Genomic DNA, 21,090 nt, shown 5'->3' on the forward strand with positions numbered 1-21,090 from the left:
GTGTCGTCAGTGTGAGAAGTTGGCCTGATATATGCTGTCCACTAGTTATAAAGACAACCTTTATTGAAAGCTATCCTAGTGATAGCTATGGACAGCAGCCTTCAGGCTAAGTCTTGAAGGAATGTAAAGCAGCTTGTTTTGCCAGTCTATAATCTCTTGAGTCACTAAATGAAAGATATCCACACCAGGTATATATATAAAATATATGTATTTATTACTAAACACACCCTCGTAGTCTCTTTATGAGACTAGAGGTCAAAACACATAAGTTACACTTCAAAAATCACAGTAAAAAAGCACAAATACACGTCAGGCCCTAGGGGCGAGCCAAACCATATACTAAAATAGTGCTATAAGAACCACAACTTAACTGGACACAAGGCCTAGAGCCTGTAGAATCGCTGGAACCCCAAGGAACCACCCAAGGTAGTGACACAGGGGACCCACGGGGCCCGTGTGCAGTGTGTGAACACAGCCGCGAGCTCCCGTTGGCTTCCATGGGGAAAGCAGCGGTTAGATTTTTAAAGATTAGGGACACTTAGAAATGAGTCAGGACCAAACCCTTTTGGACTTAGGAAGTTCTAGGGCTAGCACCCACGGGAGCACCGGAGTACTCATGTTATCTCACCCAGGGAAGCCGGGTGCATAGGTTTCTTTTGGTGTCAGGTCGCGTCGTCAATTTGAATGGGAGCTGGCGAAGAAGTGCTGCTGCCGTGAAGATGCGAAGTGTCCGAAGAGATCCAAGCCTGGATCGCAGATGAGAAGAACCTGAAAGCAGAGGGGACAGAGTGTGGGTCACTTGCCAGTGACCAGGAAGGCGATGAGCAGATGCCCACTGATGTCGGGTGATTTGAGGTGAAAGAGGTGAAGCTTGACTCTTCAGCCAAGAGGTCCAGGAGGCGTCGAGGATGACCAGGAGCTGGATTCAAACTGTCCCACAAAGGATGTCGAGTGCTGCAGTATCGGTGCCCGGATTGGACACAACAAGCCTTGGCAACAGCAACCCACGCAGAAATGAGAAAGATGCTTCGGTGCAGACCAGCAAGGTCTATGGGACTCACCACTTGGGTGGGAGTCAGGGCACGTCTGGAGCAACCAGGAAAGCTCAAGAAAATGGAAAGTTACCCCCTCAGGGATCCACCAGTCAACGGACCAGGGATCGTGAAGGGACCTCAAGACAAAACACAAAATGGTGGCCCACGGGTCACTTGGAATGACCAGGCCGACAATCTTCAGTGGATTCAGTGCTCGAGGTGAGGGCAACAACTCAGACCAAGCATGAGTGGAAGAGATGTTGAGAAGTTAATGCACTTGCAGAAATGCATGGTGACCAGGAGATCCGGTCCCACGCTACTCACGAGGGCTGCGGGTCTCAGCTTTGCTGGGGACTCGATCGCCCTCTGAGATGTCTAGAAATCCTCTTCCTGGGCTGCAAATACTTCGGAGTCCAGCGGGAGCTTCGATGATGCTGACCGGCAAATTGCTTTGTTGGTGCCTGCCAAGCAGGGGAGTCACTCCTTGACCCCAAGGGAGATTTCTTCAGTCCTCTGATCTTGAGCAGAGTGTCGAAGTTCCAGGATTCAACTTCAGAGTTTCGTCCAGGGTAATCTAAAGTCCTAAGGACAGGGGTCCCATACTTATTCTAAGGTAGGGGCTTGGACATACTCTGGGGACCCACCTATGGGAGGGTTTGGAAAGAAGGGGTGGCTACACCCATTTCCTTTGTCCAGTTTCGTGCCAGAGCAGGGGCTGGAAGCCCCTGAACTGGTTTGAGCTAGACTATGCACAGGGACACCAAATGTGCCCCCAGTGCAGGACCTCAAAGCACTCAGAGAGTGCTCCTTCCCAGCCCCAAAACACATGAGCCTGTCTGGGAGGTGGTTACACCTCCCTGTGACAGGAAACCTATTGTCCAAGCCCCCCCTACCGGAGTTTCGGTCAGCAGCAGGAGGCCAGACCCGTGTCTGTGGCTGCAGCAACCATTTTGTGATGTCAGCGCTCTATTAAGTTTCTACCTTGAATACCTTGTCTCTCCCTCCAGAAGGGTGGGATCATACAGATTCCAAGGTGTTTGACACCAAACACAACATGTTTCCGTGCAGCCAGTCCAAAGTTAGCATTTACCATTTGGTTATAATGCACTTAAGAGTATATGGTCAGGCTGCACTACAAACAGCATCAGAGAAGGGTCTACGAACGCTGCAGAGAGGCTCTGCTCATGCAGGGGCACCCTCTCACATAAGAACCAAGCACTCTGCCTTCAGGATTGATAAGGCCTGCCATAGGAGTGACTTATAGGTTTATATGTGTGTATATGGTGAGATAGTGCATGCACCACCTTACCCAGGCTGCAGTAGCAGACCTGTGGTGTCATTTTGGGTGGCTTTCCAGGGGTTGCATAATCCATGCTTCAGCCCCTGGTAGGCCTCTGGGGTACCTATATCCTGGTTACATAGTATACCATATACTAGGGGCTTACAAGGGCACCTCAGATGCAACCTGTAATGTACCTAAAGTACATGGAATCATTGTAGAGAGGAAGCAGCTAGGCTGAGGCCCTGAATAGCAGGGTCCCAGCCAGACTAAAGTCGAAAAACAGTGAAACACCAGCAAACAAAAAGTAGGGGTAAACATGTGAAGCAGATCCTACTCTCCTACAGTTGCGGTGCGGCCCTACGGGGTTCCCCCCTTTGGCCCACGACACCTCTGCCTCGCTGCAACCCCCCGTGGGGGTCCCTGTGGTGTCGCGGGAGGTTGCTGGGACTCGTGGCTCATCCTCGAGTCCCCCTCGGTCCTCTGGGCAGGCGGCGGTCTTGTCCGAGGCTGAGCTGATGCCGCTCAGGTGCCGGCGGTCGTCAGCCCTGGAGGCGCCACAGGGGCTGGCTAGGGGCCGGGGCGTGTCCCCGGGTCCCCCTCATCTCTCCACGCAGGCGGCTGCTTAGTCGGAGGTCGAGTCGTCGCCTTTTTGGCGCTGTTCTTTCGACGCCCTGGGTCCGACCCCGCCACTTTCTCCCGCTGCGCAGGTGGTGGTGGAGGTCGTCTTGGCGTCCCCTTCGGCAACGGTCGACGTCGCGCTGGTACCAGTGGCTGACTCCATGGCGCCGTGCCGGCGACGGTTCGTCGATTCGTCTTCGGAGGACCCCTCTTCTCCAGAGGAGCGGCAACTTTTTGTCTCTTCTTCCCCGGAGACGGGACACCGTGTCGCGGCTTTTTCCCCAGCGGCTTCCATGGAGGGCTCTTCGCTGTCCCCACGCCCACAGTCTTCCCCAGAGGTGCCTCAGGTTCCCCACTCGTCTGTCAACATTCCCCCATTCCGAGCTTGGCCTTTTCATCCTCCGGTTGGGCTGGGGGACGTCCGGCTTAGCTGACAGCCTTCTCCCACGGAGGAATTGCTCTCCCCACCGCGTTGCCCTATGGAGTATGGAGGCGAGTGCTGCCTTCGCCCGGGCTGTCTCCACGGCCGCGGGGATTTTGCGCATGGGCGACCCGGCTGCCCATTTCCCCGCGGATCATTTGCTTGAGGTTCTCCATCAGGGTTCTGGTGGACGGGAGCTGCTTCTTCCCTTCGAAGCTTCGCTCCATAATTCATTATTGGGGGTCCTGGGGGCATCCTCCCACAGGGGACCCGGTGCCCCAGCCGCTCCTGCACTGCCACCGTCCTGCTCCGCATGATCCTGTCTGCCTTTCTTTTCACCCTTCTACCAGGGGCCCTCTTCTGCATACTGCCTTTCCCTCCCTGTCATCGGTATTGTCTCCTCCATCACGGGAGGCCCGGTGGTTAGATTCGTGGAGGCGTAACATCTTCGCTTCCTCCAGTGCTGCCTTGCGGGCGCTCAACACGCTTTGTGTGTTGGCCAGAGCCACTTCCAGCTTATGGGATTCCGTGGAGTCCATTCTGACTTGTGCTTCTCAGGAGGGTGCCTGTGCTGATCTGTGGCACCATGTGTTGGATGGCCGGGAGCTGGCCTCGTTTATTCTTCGCTCTGCTAGATGTTTCTGAGGCTCTTGGTCGCACTATGGCTTCTTCGGTGGACCTCCGTCGCCATGCTTGGCTGAGGGATAGTGTTTTCCCTGAGAATGTTAGGGAGCGTCTGGTTGACCTCCCTTTCGATGGCGCTCTTTTGTTTCACGCCCCTGCAGATTCTGCCATTCAGCGGTTCCTTGCGGGTCTTTGTCCTCCTCCTCCTCACCCTCCCCCTCCTCCTCCTCCCCCTCAGTAAACCTGGATGTCGGTCCTCTGCTATGTTCTGGGAGGTGTTCTCCCATTGTTTTCTGGGGTCTAGTGTTCGGTAGCCCCGGTTGTGTGTTCTGTGTGGTTGGTGTGCCTTCAGGGTCCTTCGGTTGGCCCTGTTGGCTGCTGGTTCAGCCCTGTTTTTTAGCTTGTGGTTTTGGCTGTTTGTAAGCCTGTGTAGGTCCTGAGATTGGGCCTTTTGTGTCATCTTTGTTGGCTGCTTGGCAAGCCATCTGCGGTTCTACCCGCAGGCCTTTCTGTTTGTCCTCTGCTGCGGAATTTTCTCCTAAGAGGTGTTCCCATGTTTTCTTGGGACATAGCATACCCTATGTGGGTTACTTGTAGCTATTACATAGCTCTGTCATGTGCTGGGGAGGTGTGGTCACCCTTTTCGGGTTCCTTGCTCTTCTTGGCGTCATGGTATATCGCTGGTGCGGTCTCTTTGACAATTGTCTTGGTGCAGCTTGCGTTGCGCCCTGGTCTGTCCTTCTCCATGTTCGCTACGTCGCTAGACCGGTCTGTCCTGCTGTCTGCGGCATCATGTTGTGGCGATTCCGCACTTCTGTCTGGCGTTTCGGCCTGGTCCTCTGTCTGGTGTTCCAAAGGGACTGATTCTCCGTGGCTTTCTGCATTCTGGTTGACGGCCTGGGCCCATCCTCCGTGTCTCTCTCTCTTTCTCTTCTGCCTGGTCCCACTTCTTTCTTGGATCAGTGTGTGTTTCTGGACCAGCCCCTCCTTTGGGGTGTATGTCCTGGGCCTCCCTGGCCTCCTCCCATGCCTGCTTGTTCTGGTCCACTGTCGTGGCCTTTTATGTGTTCCCTTGTGCCCCTGCCTCTGGTTCTGCTGGGGCTTTGTGCACCTGTGCCTTTCATCTTACGACTGTGCTATTGGCGGTGGGGCCGTTCTTGCCTTGTCCGCTGCTTGCGGCCGAGGTGTGTACGGCTGTTTCCTATCACCGTGTGTGCTTTTTACGGTGGACCCTGCCTCCGGTTCTACCTCTTCTCCCTGGGGTTCGAGGTGGTTCTTTTGTTCCTTGAGGCCCTTCGGGCGCTGTCTGCCCCTGCGGGGTGTTGGGCAGTTCTCCCTTAGCTGGGCTTGGGATCTCCTGGCCTTCCCTTCTTGTTCCTGTGACATGTCCCCTGCTGGGGCCTGTGTCTCTCCTGCTGGGTAGGCTCTCTCACAGGCCCTCCTCCCTTCTGGGTATGGCAAGGGTATCTATTCTACGTTAAGGAAACTGCAGCTAGTAGTCTCTATCAGATGTACAAGTTACTTACCTTCGGTAATGATGTATCTGGTAGAGACGATTCTAGCCGCAGGTTCCTTCACGGCCCGCCCTTCCTCCCCATTCTGCGAGGACCTTCTGTTTGGTTTTCTGCACTTGCCTCCCTCCGGGTGGCTTGTCTTCTGTGGGTGTCCGCTTCGCTTCCTCCCAGACAAGATGTTTCGTTCTGCTTGTTTGTTCCACCCCTTCCCTTATGATTAGGGCTCCCGGTTTTATGGTATTTATTTTTTTAACATTTCCGTCTGTATTTATCCGTATTTATTTTTTGGTCATTTTATCTGTATTTATCCACATTTATTTTTGATGCAAGAAAGAAAAACGCTAAAGCTTGTATTTTTCCACATTTATTTAAATTGACATGCACACTTGCACTAGGCTGGTATAGCTGTTTAATTTAAATTGGAGCCTATGCTTAGTGCACTTTACATATTGGGAGCCAATTTCTTCCCTGTCCTCTAAGAAAAGATACATGTATTCGTGATTTTGATTAGGTCCCATTTGCGCAGATGTCTTGCAAATTGTCAACACATTACTACCTCTTTTACTCACATTTAATCGGCCATCACAGAGTGTCTGCTTGATGAATATCAGATTATTCTCAGTGTGCACTAGAAGACGACCTACCCCACAAGGCATGGTAAATCGCATCTTCATATGTACAGAATAGTGCTTTGATATGGACATTATGGGGAAAATGTAGAGCACAGGTGGTGCAACAGTCATTTCTGTTCCTCTTTTTGAAGAAAAAATCTGAATACATTTCATAAAGAAGCAGATGTGAATGGGTGCAGCTTAGCAATTAATGCACAAGTGTATGCACCATCTGTAAGGCACAGACCAGCGCAAGAATCGAGGAGAGGCACCTAAGCGGCCATTGTGTATTGCCAACCAGTGTGCTGGCGAAAAAAAACCACTGAGTAATAAAAAGCAGCCTTACTTGTCAGTGTCTTCGCAGGCTGCCAGTGTCCGATTTCGGAGCGCTGTTGTTCTCTTCCTTGTTTTACACAAGTGCTGGAAGGGAAGGAGAGGGGAGGGGAAGGGTGGAGCGAGGGCAGAGGTCTGAAGCGAGGAAAGGCACCAGAGAGGCCATTGTTATCAAGCCACGCACTTTACTTGTTGAACCACAAGCCCAGTTTGTCATATACAGACAAGACCCCACGACAGTGCGCAGCCTTGTCAGCGTACTAAACTAAAAAAAAATGGTTAGAAATAAAAGACAAAGGGTGAAGTACTTCTGAACCCTAAAAGCTTTATGCTAATAGTTGTTGGAGGCATTTCTGCCCCCTGCCTTGCCACATCAACCTCCTTCACCCTCACAACAGAAAGCAAAATGTTGTGGAGCTGCAGCCGATGTCCTGGGGTGTTTTCACACCTCTTAATGGACATTGGCTGCTTGCACTGCCCCAACAATTATCTAGCCGGAACTACCGCTGTGAGAGGTGCTGGAGTGTCTCTGCACACACGGCGCTCCCAGTCCCCCCCTCTCTCCCCCGTCTCTGGAGCAGTGTCAGGGCAACAGTTTCCCGTTTATTTTGGCTGTCCCTGTGCACTTCTGACTCGGATTTTTACAGAGGAGCATTTGTTTTGTAAGTATTTTCCTGTTTTTACATATAAATACAGGCAAAAAACAAAACGCTTTCCGTCTGTATTTATATGTAAAAATACATTTAAACGGAAAACCGGGAGCCTTACTTATGATACATGGTCGGTTGGTTCATGTGTGCTTCTGCGTCCCTCCACCCTGGTTTTTTCTCCAGTGTGGGGGCCTACTTTTATTCTTCTCCCTTTTACTTGTTTGGGGTTTCTGATTCCTTTGCAGTTCTCTACGTTGTTTTTTTTTTGCCTGTACCTCTGCCTTTTCGCTTCTTTCAGGGGATACGGCCCTCCTTGAGGGTGTCGTCTGGGGGTGGATTGCTGTTACTCCTCTGTTCCAGGCTTGCTGCCCTTCACTGTTGTGAATAGTGATTGCAGTCTCTCTCTCTTTCTCTCTTCTGCTATGGCGTTTTTCACATGCTTTCTGCCTCCTGGGAGGATGTCGCCTTAGCTTGCAAGGGTGTTCCTCAGAGTGGTGTTTGCTCTTTCACTGCTATGGCTTTCACCGCTATGGCTTTTTGTACCTTAGTGCTTGGCAGTTTTCCAACTGGTGCTGTTCCTCACCTTTTGTTTATCTCTTTTCTGTTTCACTGCTTTTCGCACACTGTTCCCGTACTCTCCACAGTTTTGTTTGTGATGGCTCCGCGTTGTGGCGTGGAAATGTTCTCTGAAGAAAACTGGTGTCAGCGCGCAGGGGCCGGGCTTATTTGACCTTGCTGACATCACGCCCGTGGACGACGCCAGGGCGGAGTCGCGTGGTACCGCCCCCGTGTCGCGCAGAGATGCTGGGGCAAAGAAAGTTTTCCGGGTCCAGTCTCACGCCCAGGGATAATTCTACGTTATGGAATCTGTGGCTAGAATCATCTCTACCAGATACATCATTACGGAAGGTAAGTAACTTGTACTTCAGTGGCAGCTGGCATCTACTGGGATGGGGAGTGCGAGCGGACGTCCGCACAAAATTAAACTAAAAAGACTTACCGAATGACGTCCTTGGCTCCGGAGCTCTTCTTTCATCGCTGCAACAGAATACATCTGCTCTCTCCTCGACAGAAGGGAACTGTGGCCCTCATCCTCCTGGACCTCTCCGCAGCATTCGACACAGTCTCTCACCGCATCCTAGCAAGCAGACTCCATGACGTAGGGATCCGGGACAAGCCTTCCGTCTGGATCCGCTCATTGCTCTCCGGCAGAACGCAGCAAGTCAGACTCCCACCCTTCCTCTCGGATCCCACACCGATCACCTGCGGACTTCCCCAAGGGTGAATCCTCCATCAGCCCCACTCTGTTCAACATCTACATGGCCCTGCTCGCCCCCATCGTCAAATCCCACGGACTCAACATTGTACCCTAAGTAGACGACATCGAACTCATCCTATCCCTATCCAACACACCCAACGCATCCAAACATTACTTTCAAGAAGGGATGGAAGCAGTCACCAGTTGGATGAAGAGCAGCTGCCTACAACTCTACACAGACAAAACTGAAGTACTCATCATGGGCCCACACCCCAATGCCTAGAACGACACCTGGTGGCCCTCCGCCTTTGGGAACACGCGCACCCCCACGGACCATGCACGGAACCTCAGAATCATCCTGGACTCCGAACTCAAAATAGACTGCCAAATCAACGCTGTCTCATCCTCCTGCTTCCACACCCTCCGACTCCTATGAAAGACATTCAAATGGATCCCGCTCAAACACAGAAAGAACGTCACCCACGCTCTCATCGGCAGCAGACTTGACTATGCCAACGTTCTCCACGCAGGAATCAACAAGAACCTCACCCGTAAACTCCAGAATGTTCAGAATGCCTCCGCCTGACTAGTCCTCAACCTACCGCGTCACTGCCACATCACCCAACACCTGCGTACACTACATTGGCTCCCCATCGAGAAGAGGATCACCTTCAAACTTCTCACCCACGCCCACAAAGCCCTCCACAACACCGGACCTGCATACTTAAACTACCGCCTCACATTCCACGCACCCCAAAGATCCCTCAGCTCAGCCCAGCCCTCACTTCCCATGGTGCCTCGCATCAAAAAGACCGGAACAGGAGGATGGTCCTTCTCCTTCCTTGCGGCCACGGCATTGAACGCCCTCCCACTTCACCTCAGACAAACGCCAACACTCTCCAAGTTCACGAAAAACCTCAAGACCTGGCTCTTCGACGGATCTCCTTGAAACATCCTGGACCTGCACCCCTCCCATCCCCCCCCCCCCAGTGCCTTGAGACCCACTCAGGTGAGTAGCTGCACTTAGCAAACCCATGATTGATTGATAACAAGGACAAAAACACACCGTGGAATAAACAGCCTCCAAGGGAAACCTCTGGGTTGTCAGATTCAAATGAGCATTGCCTTGGCAGAGCACTAGGAAAAACAACTGTCTGGGTACTAAAGTCACTAGCTTTGAAAATCTTTGCATCACTGCCAGCAACCATTCAAGGAGAAACACATTTCCAAGCATTAGAAAAAAAAGGCAGATTCACTAGGATTCAGTATTGGTCATAGCAACCCGTAGCCTTGGCATGTGGCATTAAAAGCACAATGAAGGAGCAGTCTGACTGATTAATAAGGAGTAAACCGCTAACCAATAACATTAAGGGTTTAAATGGGATCCCTGAGGAAAAAGAGATGAATTGTGCAATGAGGGATACCTAAACATTCGATCTTGGAACATTGTTGGGCTGGTCGGTAAATTAGAGAATGGTGATTGGATAAAACGTGTTAATTATGCAGTATACTGTATCTAGGAAATCTAGGCTCTGTCTGAAAGAAATGAAAATGGATTTATGGAACTCAACATACCTGTGAAGCCTTCAGCAAAGGGGCAACTGGCTGGGGGTCTATAAGTCTGGGTATCCTGTAACTTAAATTGTAAGATGGAGCCACTGGGGGAGGCAATTTGCTGGCATCATGGGAGGCTTACAAATGTAAATTAGGAAGATGGTGTGATTGACAATTTGAATGTATATATCCCCCCTGGGTGATCACTTGAGGTTTAAGCAATTTGGGGAAATTTTGTTGACTACACTGATACTTTAGAGAAAATACAGCGGTTGTATTTAAAGAGAAAGAGGTGAAGCGTATAGGCATTTTATTCAAAATTTGTAGGGATTTTAATATGCAACCCTCAGACTCTATTGTTAACGAAGAGGTGCTGGCAGAAAGTTACTGACTAGGTATTCTCAAACCAGTCATAAGCTTTATTAAAACAGCTAAAAAAGGTGAGAGTTTCTCGTTGTTCCTAATTAGCCAACTGCTAGGAACCTTTAATGGGCGCACTCCTTCTGACTGTCCTGCAAAAATGACTTATAATAATGATAGAAGTGAATCATTAATAGACTATGTCATAGTCCATTTAGAATGCTGGCCATATGTGCTTGACATGGTAGCTATTAAAAGAGTTGAAAGTGATCATGACCCTACCAAAGTGCGAAATTGGGTGGCTGCCCTATGGAAGTGGATATAATGGGGTGGAGTGTGGACCCGAGATCCTTGTTGCCAACATTAGGAAAAGTATAAGATGTGAGAAGAAGAAATATCTAAAGGAGAGCCTGTCATTTGAAACTATTATTGCAAAAAACGGTGCTACCATTTTGAAATCTCCAATTAATTGTAACCATGATATTCTGTCCTCACTTGGCTCCATGATAAAAGGATTGGACCTGTTGTGGTCTAAATCGATTGACCCTGAAAGTTCAAAGCCACCAAAAGTAACTATTGCAGCTGGTATGATACTGAATGTCATAATATGAAGCGTAAACTCACACAAGCCTTAGTACAGCATCACCGCAATATAAAGTGTGAACTGTTCTTCCGAACCTATAGAAGAGAGTATAAATCCTAGTTAAAAACAAAGAATCTGGCAGGATAGAACGCGATAGGGGCGGAGCTGAGGGGGAGAACCTATACAGAAAATGCAAAAAGCTTTTGGTGAGTGGTCACCCCTGTAGAGAGAAGGGCAGGAAATAAGCAATAGTGCCATAATGATCCAAAGGTATGGGTGAAACATTTTGGGGACCTGTACAATGTTGACATTAATGGAGCATGAAAATTTCAGTTGCACATTAAGGATCATTATGTAATGACTGTACTAGTACCAGAGGTAGAAAGGACACTGACCAGCATGAAGAAACATAAAGCACCTGGTCCAGATTATCTCCCTCCTGGATGGAGCTGCAAGAATCCTTGATAAAGTCATACTAAATCAACTGCAAGGTTGGGTGGACAAGGAGAACATTCTTACCGAGACTCAAGCTGGTTTTAGAATTAAGGTTGGAACTACAGACCAAGCAGTTCGCCTATATATGATTTGCTATAAGTATGTAGGCAAAACGATATCATCGTTACACTTAGCCCTTGTTGATTTGAAATCAACATTTGACATTGTGGATTGAACAAAATTTTAGAGATCAATGGTAAAGCAAGGTGTCGAGACCTCTATTGTGCAAACATTAATGGCACTCCATACTAATAATAAAGCTAGAGTCGGGTATGGTCTGGAAAGGTGAATGCATCAAGATTTTCCCTGACGTCAAAGGTGTGCAAAAAGGCTACGTGCTAGCCCCTATACTTTATAGTCTCCTATTAAATATTGTTGTAGTCCATCTAATGGAAGAACCTATTGATGCCCCTGTCATTGCAGAAAGCAAGGTTTCGATGTTATTGTTTGCGGACGATGCAGTCCTGGTGGGTCAAAAAGAAAACACACATTGCATAGATTGCTCAAAAGATTTTTCGACTACTGCCAAAAGACAGTGCTGACCATCCATTGTAATAAGACGAAAAGCATGGTGTTAAAATCCTCTCCCAGGTTTTAGAGACGACTAATGATAAACAGTTAGCATACTGAGTGTGCCGACCAATATGATCACTTAGGGATACAGTTCACAGAACAACTAAGTTCCAGAGGCCACATACTGAAAGCATGTACAGCTTTGACACAATCCCCTGGGGCGGTTTTAAAATTTAGACATAAGGCAGGTGCACAAAGTATTAACACCATCCTTCATATCTATAGACAAAAATCAGCAGCTACTGTGCCCTATGGGGATGAGCTCTGGGGTTACGGGAATTTATGCCAACTGCAGGTTGCTTAGAACAACTTCCTCAGGGCGCTGTTAAGATTGGGGCATGGTACCCCGCTATTAGGACTATATGCAAAACTTGGCTTTATGCCAATGTAGTAAATGAAAGTAGTCCAATCCAGGTAGTATCTTTAACTACTTATTCCAAGTAAGAGCTTAGTAGAAGAGAGCCCCACCAGGAGCAGCCTCCCTGCTGCTCAGTCCATACGCCAAGTGACATTCTCCCTAATCCAACATTCCGCAGTCACCTCTCATACCAACTTTCCACTCCACATTCACACTGGCTGAGCAGCAGGTATAACACATCTCCCTTTTTTTTACAGAAACGAGAATCAACTTCAAATTAAACACAAAAAGAATAATGCATGAAAAGATGACAATACAATTATTACATACAGCACTGGGGCAAGAAAGCAATTTAAATGTAATACATGTAGAGAAGATAATGATGGAAAATATACATGTATGCTACATAACAGAGAATAGATTTATGAAAGAACAACAAAAGCGCAATCCAGCAAACACATCAAATAAGTGCCACACAAGCATACTCACCACATCTCCCTTTCCACAATACTATACAAATAAATGCAACACACGCTACCATGCCACAAATATAAGCTAAACCTCAACACCAAAGCAAGCTGACTGGCCATGCCAACAAGAGGTCGAAAGGGTACCAAAAAGAAAGCATGGTGGGAAACCAAACTGAAAAGAGATACGAATCTGTGGAAAATAATTCCACAGAGAACAATCGGCAGAAACATCGCCCTCCACCCTTAGCCGTAGTAAGGGTGGTAAGTGTGACAAGCAAGTGCACACAGAACCTAGAACGGAACAACATAGTTCCAGAACCTTATAGTATAGAAACATTAGTCACCCAGAGGGATGAAACGTGAGAAAAAATTCCACACAGAACACAAACAACACTGCAAGCGATAATCTCAGTAACTCCCTCAAAGCTAGTTGAGGTGGAATGTGTGGGAAAAACACCACACGGCACAACGAACACCCAGAACATCAGAACAGAAGCAAGCACACAGCATCAAAGTAAAGGTATTTCAAAAAGAAACTTTCCCCAACACCAGTCGGGGTGGAATGTGTGGGAATACACCACATGGCACAACAAACACCTAGAAAATGTAGAACTTCCCCCAAAACAAGTTGGGGTGGAATGTGTGCAGAACAAAAGCAAGCATACGATCATACAAACTTTGAAACAAGAAAAGAGAAGTACCACTACAAAGCAACATACAACATCCTACCACAACTTTGACGTGCAAAGGAAGAAAAGAAACAAGAAAGAAAAGTACATGGCACACAATCAAACAACACAAGTGAAGCACACTGAAAGAGTACACATCAATGAAGCATAGAACTGAAGAGAAGCAAGAAACAAGAAGAAGACATTAAGGCATTTGAAAACAAGAAACACTGGAAAAGATGGTGAACTGAGCAAGGGAAAACTCCGGTGAGTGATCTCTCACCTGAGGTAAAGCAGAGTCCCAAACGCAGGAGGTAAGAAGCAATAGTGACAGGACCACAGTAAGACACGTGAATAAACCACTGTGGAACCACCGTAGGCGAGCTTCAGCTTAGAAAACAACACAGTCAGTGTCACTGAAGGCAATATAAAAAACAGTAGGTGGAGGCTGAGCTGAAAACAAAAAAAACGTAAGCAACATGCTTACCCAGTGAATGCTTGCTGCTTGAATAAGATGTAAGAAAATAACATAGTACCTTGTCCTCCAGGCAAAATCATACAAAAGCGCAAAATTGAAAAATAGTGTCTCTTCACCAAGGAAAAGCAACGTTGACCTCTCACCCAATGTATGGCACTGTGGCAAGAAAACAATAAAAGAAAACAAATAAAGTAGTCACCGTGGTCTGCAGAGGAAGGAAAAGCGTGCTCAGGCTAGAACAGGGGTCTTCAAACTGTGGGGCGCGACCCACCAAGGGGGGCGTGGAGTCGTGGAAAGATCCCGTCGCACTTCTGCCTGAATCTGGAATCCAAAACGTTTACTCTTCGTTTAGGATTCCGAACAGTGCATCTCAAGGAGCTCTCTGATTGGAGGACATTGTAAAAGATTACAACGTCATTGACGACTGTCCTTCAATCAGAGAGACTGCAGGATGCACACCAGGAAATGCCAGGAGCTGGGGGCATAAATATGCACCTGTGGAGTGTGGAAGACTCTGGGGAAAGTGGTTCGCAAAGGTGCAAGCTGAAGGGCCAGCCTTATTTCATACTCGGATTCTGTCTGGATGCCTCCGAGGCGTGACCGCACAGCAGTACTTATGTCCCCTCTTGTTTGGGACCAGCCCCAGAGTATTTTGCTGCCATGTCCCTTCTTCATTTTTGGCATGGATGAGCTCTGCCTCGTTCAGACGCTGAACAGCGTTTGGGCACCTCAGGAAAGCAGTACTCCCGCTGAATTTGTGGGCCACTCAAAGAGCCGTGAGAGTTTTGCCACTGATGGAGCGGGTAGTACAAAATGTTGTATACCCCCCTATTCTGCATAAATATACTAATTATATAATCTATAAATTATAATATAAATGAGTTTGCATGTTTATTAATCAACATTATTAATATACACAAATTACACGTGGGATTTGCATTATGCATGGCTAAATAACCTTTATGACTAAAATCTGTACGCATACTAACAGTAGTATATGTAATAAATAGAATACTGCATGATATATGTGGCTTTTGTGAAGTTTTGTAATGTTGCCCAAGAAGAGGACCTAAAGGGTGAATATAATTGCTTTAAATGTCGCTATACGCTAGATAAATACAAACACATAGAGGGATTAGTGAGGGGTTAACATTAGATTCATCATTTCTATGCATTAATTATTCTTTTGTGTTTGTTTCGTTTAAGTTGGCATTTGGGCCTAAATCCAAGATGGCCGCTGACGCGACACGACGAAGTGGCCACTGTCCCACGAGGCGCGGAGTGAACTGTGCAGCTGCGACAAAAGCTCCTACAGCCTCATCATGACCTGTAGCCCCCATGTGCCACCAGAGCAAGGCCACGGTGGGAAGATGGCCAAGAGAAAAGACAATTGATTTTCACAATAAACTGGAAAAGACTGACTTCACATGAACTTGTGACCCCACCTCTCGAACTGTACTAAAATCCCAAAAGCTTCCATCGGACGATATCAACCAGCCAATCAGGACTATGCTAAAATAACAAAAATGTATCTTCTTGCTTTGATTTTATTATAAAAATGCAGGGTAGAATAGAGAGGGAGCTAGCTAACCTACTACCTATGATCGACTTCTGCGACAACGCGACGGTGACTCTACGCGAATGCTACTACTTAGGGCGACTGTTGCGTTTTCCTGAATCTTAGAATGGTCTGGATGTTGCCCAATTACCTGATGACTGCGAACTTTTCCTAATTCTATGGGCACTGATAGATGCTTGCACGTCTCTGGTCCTTTGCCGATCTTTGGGACTGTAGCGTGCTGAGCAAAGAACTCTGAACTCTGATCCGCTATCGGACGACTGACAGCAAATTTGATTATGCAGAGCCCATGACTTAGAGGGCTCCAGATAGCCAGATTAGGTAAACATGATGTTCTGCGATTTACATAAAATTTGATATAAACTTTCCAAATGCGAATTTAACCTTTATGAAAATCAGGATAAACAGATATTGATTAACAAGAAACGAGTTTGTGGGTTATTGAGAATGGTAAGATCAAAATCTTGAAATGTGTTTTAGCAGGTTTAAAATCACCATCAACCAATCCAACTATTTGGTCCATTGACCACGTGGGAGGAGTGACTTGATGTTTAGGATTGAGATCTGTAGGCGAAAGGGTATCAATGTATAGATTTGTAATATAACTTTTCCTTCCTATAGGTTATAAGGTATTTCCCCTACATGTACAGCGCTTGAACCACTCATCCCTCCTGTGTGTGCAGACCAGTGTGGAAGTAACGTGTGAGTGTTGGTGTTATGGGCCCCACCAATGACTGTATGTGTGAATACGTTAGTGTGATGTCGGGTCTGTGACGCAGGGAGGATATCAGTACGGGTCTCGCTTTTCCCCGTTACCTGGGTTTTTGCGCTCCATCAGTTTTTCTGGTAGCAGTATGATGGTTATATTGTTTTGGTTTGGTGATTATTGCTTGTAAATTGCTTATTGATTATTGATTAGTATTGGTTTATGTATTAACACTCTATGTTGAGTCACGTCGAGTTCTATGTTGTTTGACGGCTTCTGGGATGTAGGAAGTCGGAAGTTTGTAACAGTTCCGTAGTAGAGCAGAGGTAAGCGCTGCTCTCGGGAAAGACGGAATTGTTGTTACCCTGTAGGTACACGGGGAAAACGTGTAACGATTGGAGTTGCACGACGCATTGTCTGGGTTCAATTCGGTAACATCGTCGTGTGTTGCCATTAGAGACATTTTCTGTATGAGAGAAGTGTGTGGTAGCGAAGGTCACCTGTGAAATTTTGGTCTTAGGTAATAGAAAGGTAATAGGTGTTCCCTAAGCTTGCTAGAAGGATAAAGTAGAGGGAAGTGCTACTTTGTTAACAAATGTCATAATTCTGTAGTAGAGCAGACTGTTCGCTGTTCTCGGGAAACTCAGAAATCTGTGAGAATGAACTACATTTTCCGTGTGAAAGTGCGTGAATGAAAAGGCATTCGGGTTAATTGCAAAACTCTGGTTTTATTTCTCAGGAGCATTGCGTCTCCAACTAGGTGTCTTAATTCTGGAGAATCGGTTAGCTGATGCTTGCTAGAAGGGTAAGGTAGAGGGATGTGCTACTTTAATCAACGGAAGTAACGATTCTGTAGTAGGGCAGAGGTAAGCGCTGCTCTCGGGAAAGACTGAATTCTTGTAAGAAAGACCTTCGACTATCCTTGGTTAGCGAAACAGATGATGGTGGCGTTTTTATGTCGTTACTAACAGATTTGTGAATTTGAAGAACGTAAAAAAGTTTACCGAGAAATGTTTTGTTAAGGAGGGGTCAATAGGAGCAGGAGTGAAAGCCGCGACAGCGAGAAAGCCTGACGTCAGAAATGTCGCGCTGGGATTGGCTATCAGTAAGAAAATTTACACGCTCTTGGTTGGTGCGTTAGTGTATGCCGCATTAGGATTTGAGAATTACAGGGTGACGTCAACGCCCCGGATTGGTGCGTTAGTGTGAGTCGCGCATGGATTGGAGAATTACAGAAGTGACATAGACGCTCCGGATTGGTGCGTTAGTGTGAGTCGCGCTGCGATTGGTTAAAACAATAGAATAGTCGTAAGAGAAAACTAGCGATACACAGAATAGACAAAATGATTTATTACGATCCACCAGAAAAAGAGAAAAAGTCCTGGTTTGGAAAAATCAAGAAAGTTTATAAAAAGGACAAACCGATTATGGCTAGGGAAGGACAGTTGCTTCCCCCACAGAAATCACCTGCATCCTTCATGGTTGCGAAATACGGATATCATACTTGTATTTGGTTGGACAATTGGGCAAAGTATACAAAATATGATGGAGTTTTGGCATTTCCAGGGCATGGTCCGTTCAATTTAGCAGTATTGAGAAATTTGAGAGAGAGAATGATGAATCTAGAACTGAGACCTAGACCAACACAGTTTGAAGCATTGACGGAATGGGAAGATGAGATGCGTGACAGAGAAAGACAGAGGAGTGGCGGAAGATATAGGTACATGTTTGGTAGATCATACGGATATGAGAATCATGATGACAGAAGGAGGCGATGGCGAAGTGCAAATATGACTGATGGTTTGTTTCCTGTAAGACATGCTGAAGAAATTAGTGATAGAAAATGTACGGAAAAGAGACATAATATAGAATCAGGAAGGTATGGAGTGAATGAATCGGAGGATGATGTTCTTGATGATATGTTTTATCAAAATCCACCCCCGTATCAACCAGAATCCGACATGTTAACACCAAGTGCCCCAATGAGAGAGACTCTGCGAAATATTAAAATTGAACCAGTACCCCAAGAGTTAGGAGGAAATAATTCTTTCAGAGAAATAGAGCAAAGTGAGTGGTGAAAATTCGGCAGAATTAGCAAAAACCACTTAAAATTAACTGAAAAGATTAGGGAATTGACTAAAAACTTAGAAGCCGTGACTGTTCCCGTAACTATTGTTCCTGTAATGCCTATTTTTGATAAACAAAAAGATAGTGAACATTGTCTAACGGTCCCTTATAACAGTAATAAACAGATTGAGAGGACAAAGCAAAGTTTAGACGAAAACCCATGGAGACAAACAGTAAGTACGATAGAGCCAAATGTTCCTAAAAACCTAACATTAAAGCCAAATATAGTGGAAAGACATACAATGGCATACAATGACATACAATGGCTATAGAATCTGTATCAGAAACTCCAAAAGACCTAGAACAAAGTAATGAAGAAAAACCAGTAGGTCCTACTTCAGAAGAATTAAGCGAATGGTTGAGGAGCTTACAGAGAAAAGATAGAGAATCCCAATCTATAGATGTGGCCAAGCTAAAGATGGTTCTGGAAGAATTAATAGTAGGGACTATCCCCACAGAAAAGTTAAAAACTTATCAGGATGAAGAATTACTATTTCTGTGCAAAAGTATAACCTGGAGAGCAAAGAATCTGCATGAAAGACTAGAGGAAGTGGCAAATGAAATGGGTATAGATATTAAAAAGGTAAAGCCTTTACAAAAAACATATTGAGTAGATTTCACCGAGAAAGACATTGAAAATTTGAACACCACAGGACGAATAATTCAGATTAAAGACATAATTATTTTGTTACGAAAATGGGGAGATGTGGATAAATGGAGGAGCAGGTGGTACCGAAAATGAGATGATGCCTCAGATAAAACCTTTGCAGCTTTCCCCATGAGAGAAAAAGAAAAGGCAGTAACAGAATGCCCTATGAGAGAAATTCCAGGTGGAGGCTATGTACATGTCCCCTGAACTAGGCAAGATATTTTGTCATTTACAAATGATTTCCCTCGACTACGCAAAAAGCCAGTCGAGTGGTATAGGTAAGTGGATAGGTTCATAAAATTATCAAAAGTTTTGTGGATTGATCTAAATAGTCTATTTGACATAATAGTACCAGCAGATCTATGGACAGAATGTAAGTTGATGATTAATTGGCCTACACAAGAATACCCTAGGGATCCAAAGTTAGAAGCCCCTGACCCGGAAGTAATGAAGAAATATGAACAGGTTATTCCTTTTCTGAAAACCAAAGTATCTCCCAAAGAAACTGATTGGGTAAAAATTGATCGAACTCAGTGGTGACGAAAATTTGAGTGAAAAGGATTTGAGTAATTTTGTATACAGATTTGTATATGGTCTATGTCCAGAAATTAGTGAAATGATTATGCAACATACTGTGGATTGGCAAAATAAGAAAATAGATGAAGTACTAAGACATGCAAAGTATTTTGGTGATGAAATTGAAGCCAAGCAGCGTAAATTAAAAGAAAAAGCTATGTGGGCACAAGTAAAGGTAGCAGAAAGACAGGAAGCTCAGCTGATTGAACAAGCAAATAATACAGGACCAAAACCAAAATTCAATCCTGGGAAAGGAAAGGGACATTTTAATATAGAAGAAGCCAAAAAGAAATGGCCATGTCATAATTGCGGAAGAATAGGGCATTGGAAATCCGAGTGTAAATTTCCCCCAAGTACTAATAATGAAAATGCATCATTGAATCCACAGGTGCAGAATGAGGTGAGTGGTCAACCGCAGCGACAGCAGCAGGTTGTTACCCAACAGAATCAGGTGCCAAAACCGCCTTTTCCACAGAGCATAAATTCACAGAAATACAGTAATGAGACAGGATTCTACAACGAAGAAGAGGTAACTAAGCTGCCGCGCGCTAGCGCTGTCTCGCAGTATTGGCTACAACGCGATGAGAGTGAGTCAGAAGAAGGTTAGTGACGGTGCCGAAGGGAGGAAGAAGAATGCGTACTTGGCGCAACTCTAGAAGTAGACCAGACAGGCCCATTTGTGGACGGAAAGGTAAATGATGAAAATATTACTTTCCTAGTAGATACTGGTGCTACTCGATCAACTGTTAGGTCAGCTGATGTTAAGAAACTTCCTCTATTGGACGAAACAATCCAAGTAGTTGGAGTATCCAACAGACAGATTAAAACGTATCTTACAGAACCAGTAAAAGTCAGTATAGGGAAATCCTCCGAAATGCACCGCTTTGTTGTGTGGGATTCAAGTCCTGTGAATTTGTTAGGTAGAGACTTGTTGTGCAAAATGAATTGCACTATATTCTGTACCCCTGATGGTATAGCATTTGAGACCCCTGATGAAGACGTACTATATAAAATGACTATGGCTAATATGGAAAATTAGATTACTGAAGCCTATGCTGTATTCAACCCTGATGAACTACCAAAAGAACTGAAACAGACAGTAAAAGCGGAAATCTGGGATTTCACAGGAGAAGATGTAGGACTAATGAGAAATGTGGATCCAGTAAAAATAACAGTGAAGGAAGGAATAAGCTACCCAAATGTCCCCCAATATAAATTGACACCTGACATACTTGAAGGAGTTACTCCCATAATCAAGAAAATGGTAAAACAAGGAATTTTGAGAGAAATAATGAGTAGTCCATGTAATTCACCAATTATGGGACTGAAAAAGCCTAATGGGAAGTTCAGGATAGTACAAGATTTGAGAAAGATAAGCAAAATTGTTGTGTCATTGTACCGAATCCATCTGTGATTTTGTATCAGATTCCCCATGATGCAGAATGGTATACAGTAATCGATCTATGTCATGCTTTCTTCTCCATCCCATTGCATCATGACAGCCAACAAATTTTGCGTTCCGTTTTGGTGAACGTATTTTGGCATGGTGCCGAATCCCACAGGGGTAAA

The 21,090-nt window shown here is 46.0% G+C and overlaps 1 long non-coding RNA gene across 1 annotated transcript in view; it reads left to right on the top strand.

Annotated features, from left to right (window-relative positions):
- Positions 1-15,773, top strand: part of LOC146809188 (uncharacterized) — a 124,628-nt gene extending 108,855 nt beyond the window's left edge. Inside the window, exon 4 of the long non-coding RNA XR_014966370.1 lies at positions 15,091-15,773. This is a non-coding gene — a long non-coding RNA (uncharacterized LOC146809188). The remainder of the gene's footprint in view (positions 1-15,090) is intronic.
- Positions 15,774-21,090: the final 5,317 nt, after the last annotated feature.

The sequence above is a fragment of the Triturus cristatus genome, chromosome 7 (assembly GCF_964204655.1).
Source record: "Triturus cristatus chromosome 7, aTriCri1.1, whole genome shotgun sequence".
NCBI lineage: Eukaryota > Metazoa > Chordata > Amphibia > Caudata > Salamandridae > Triturus > Triturus cristatus.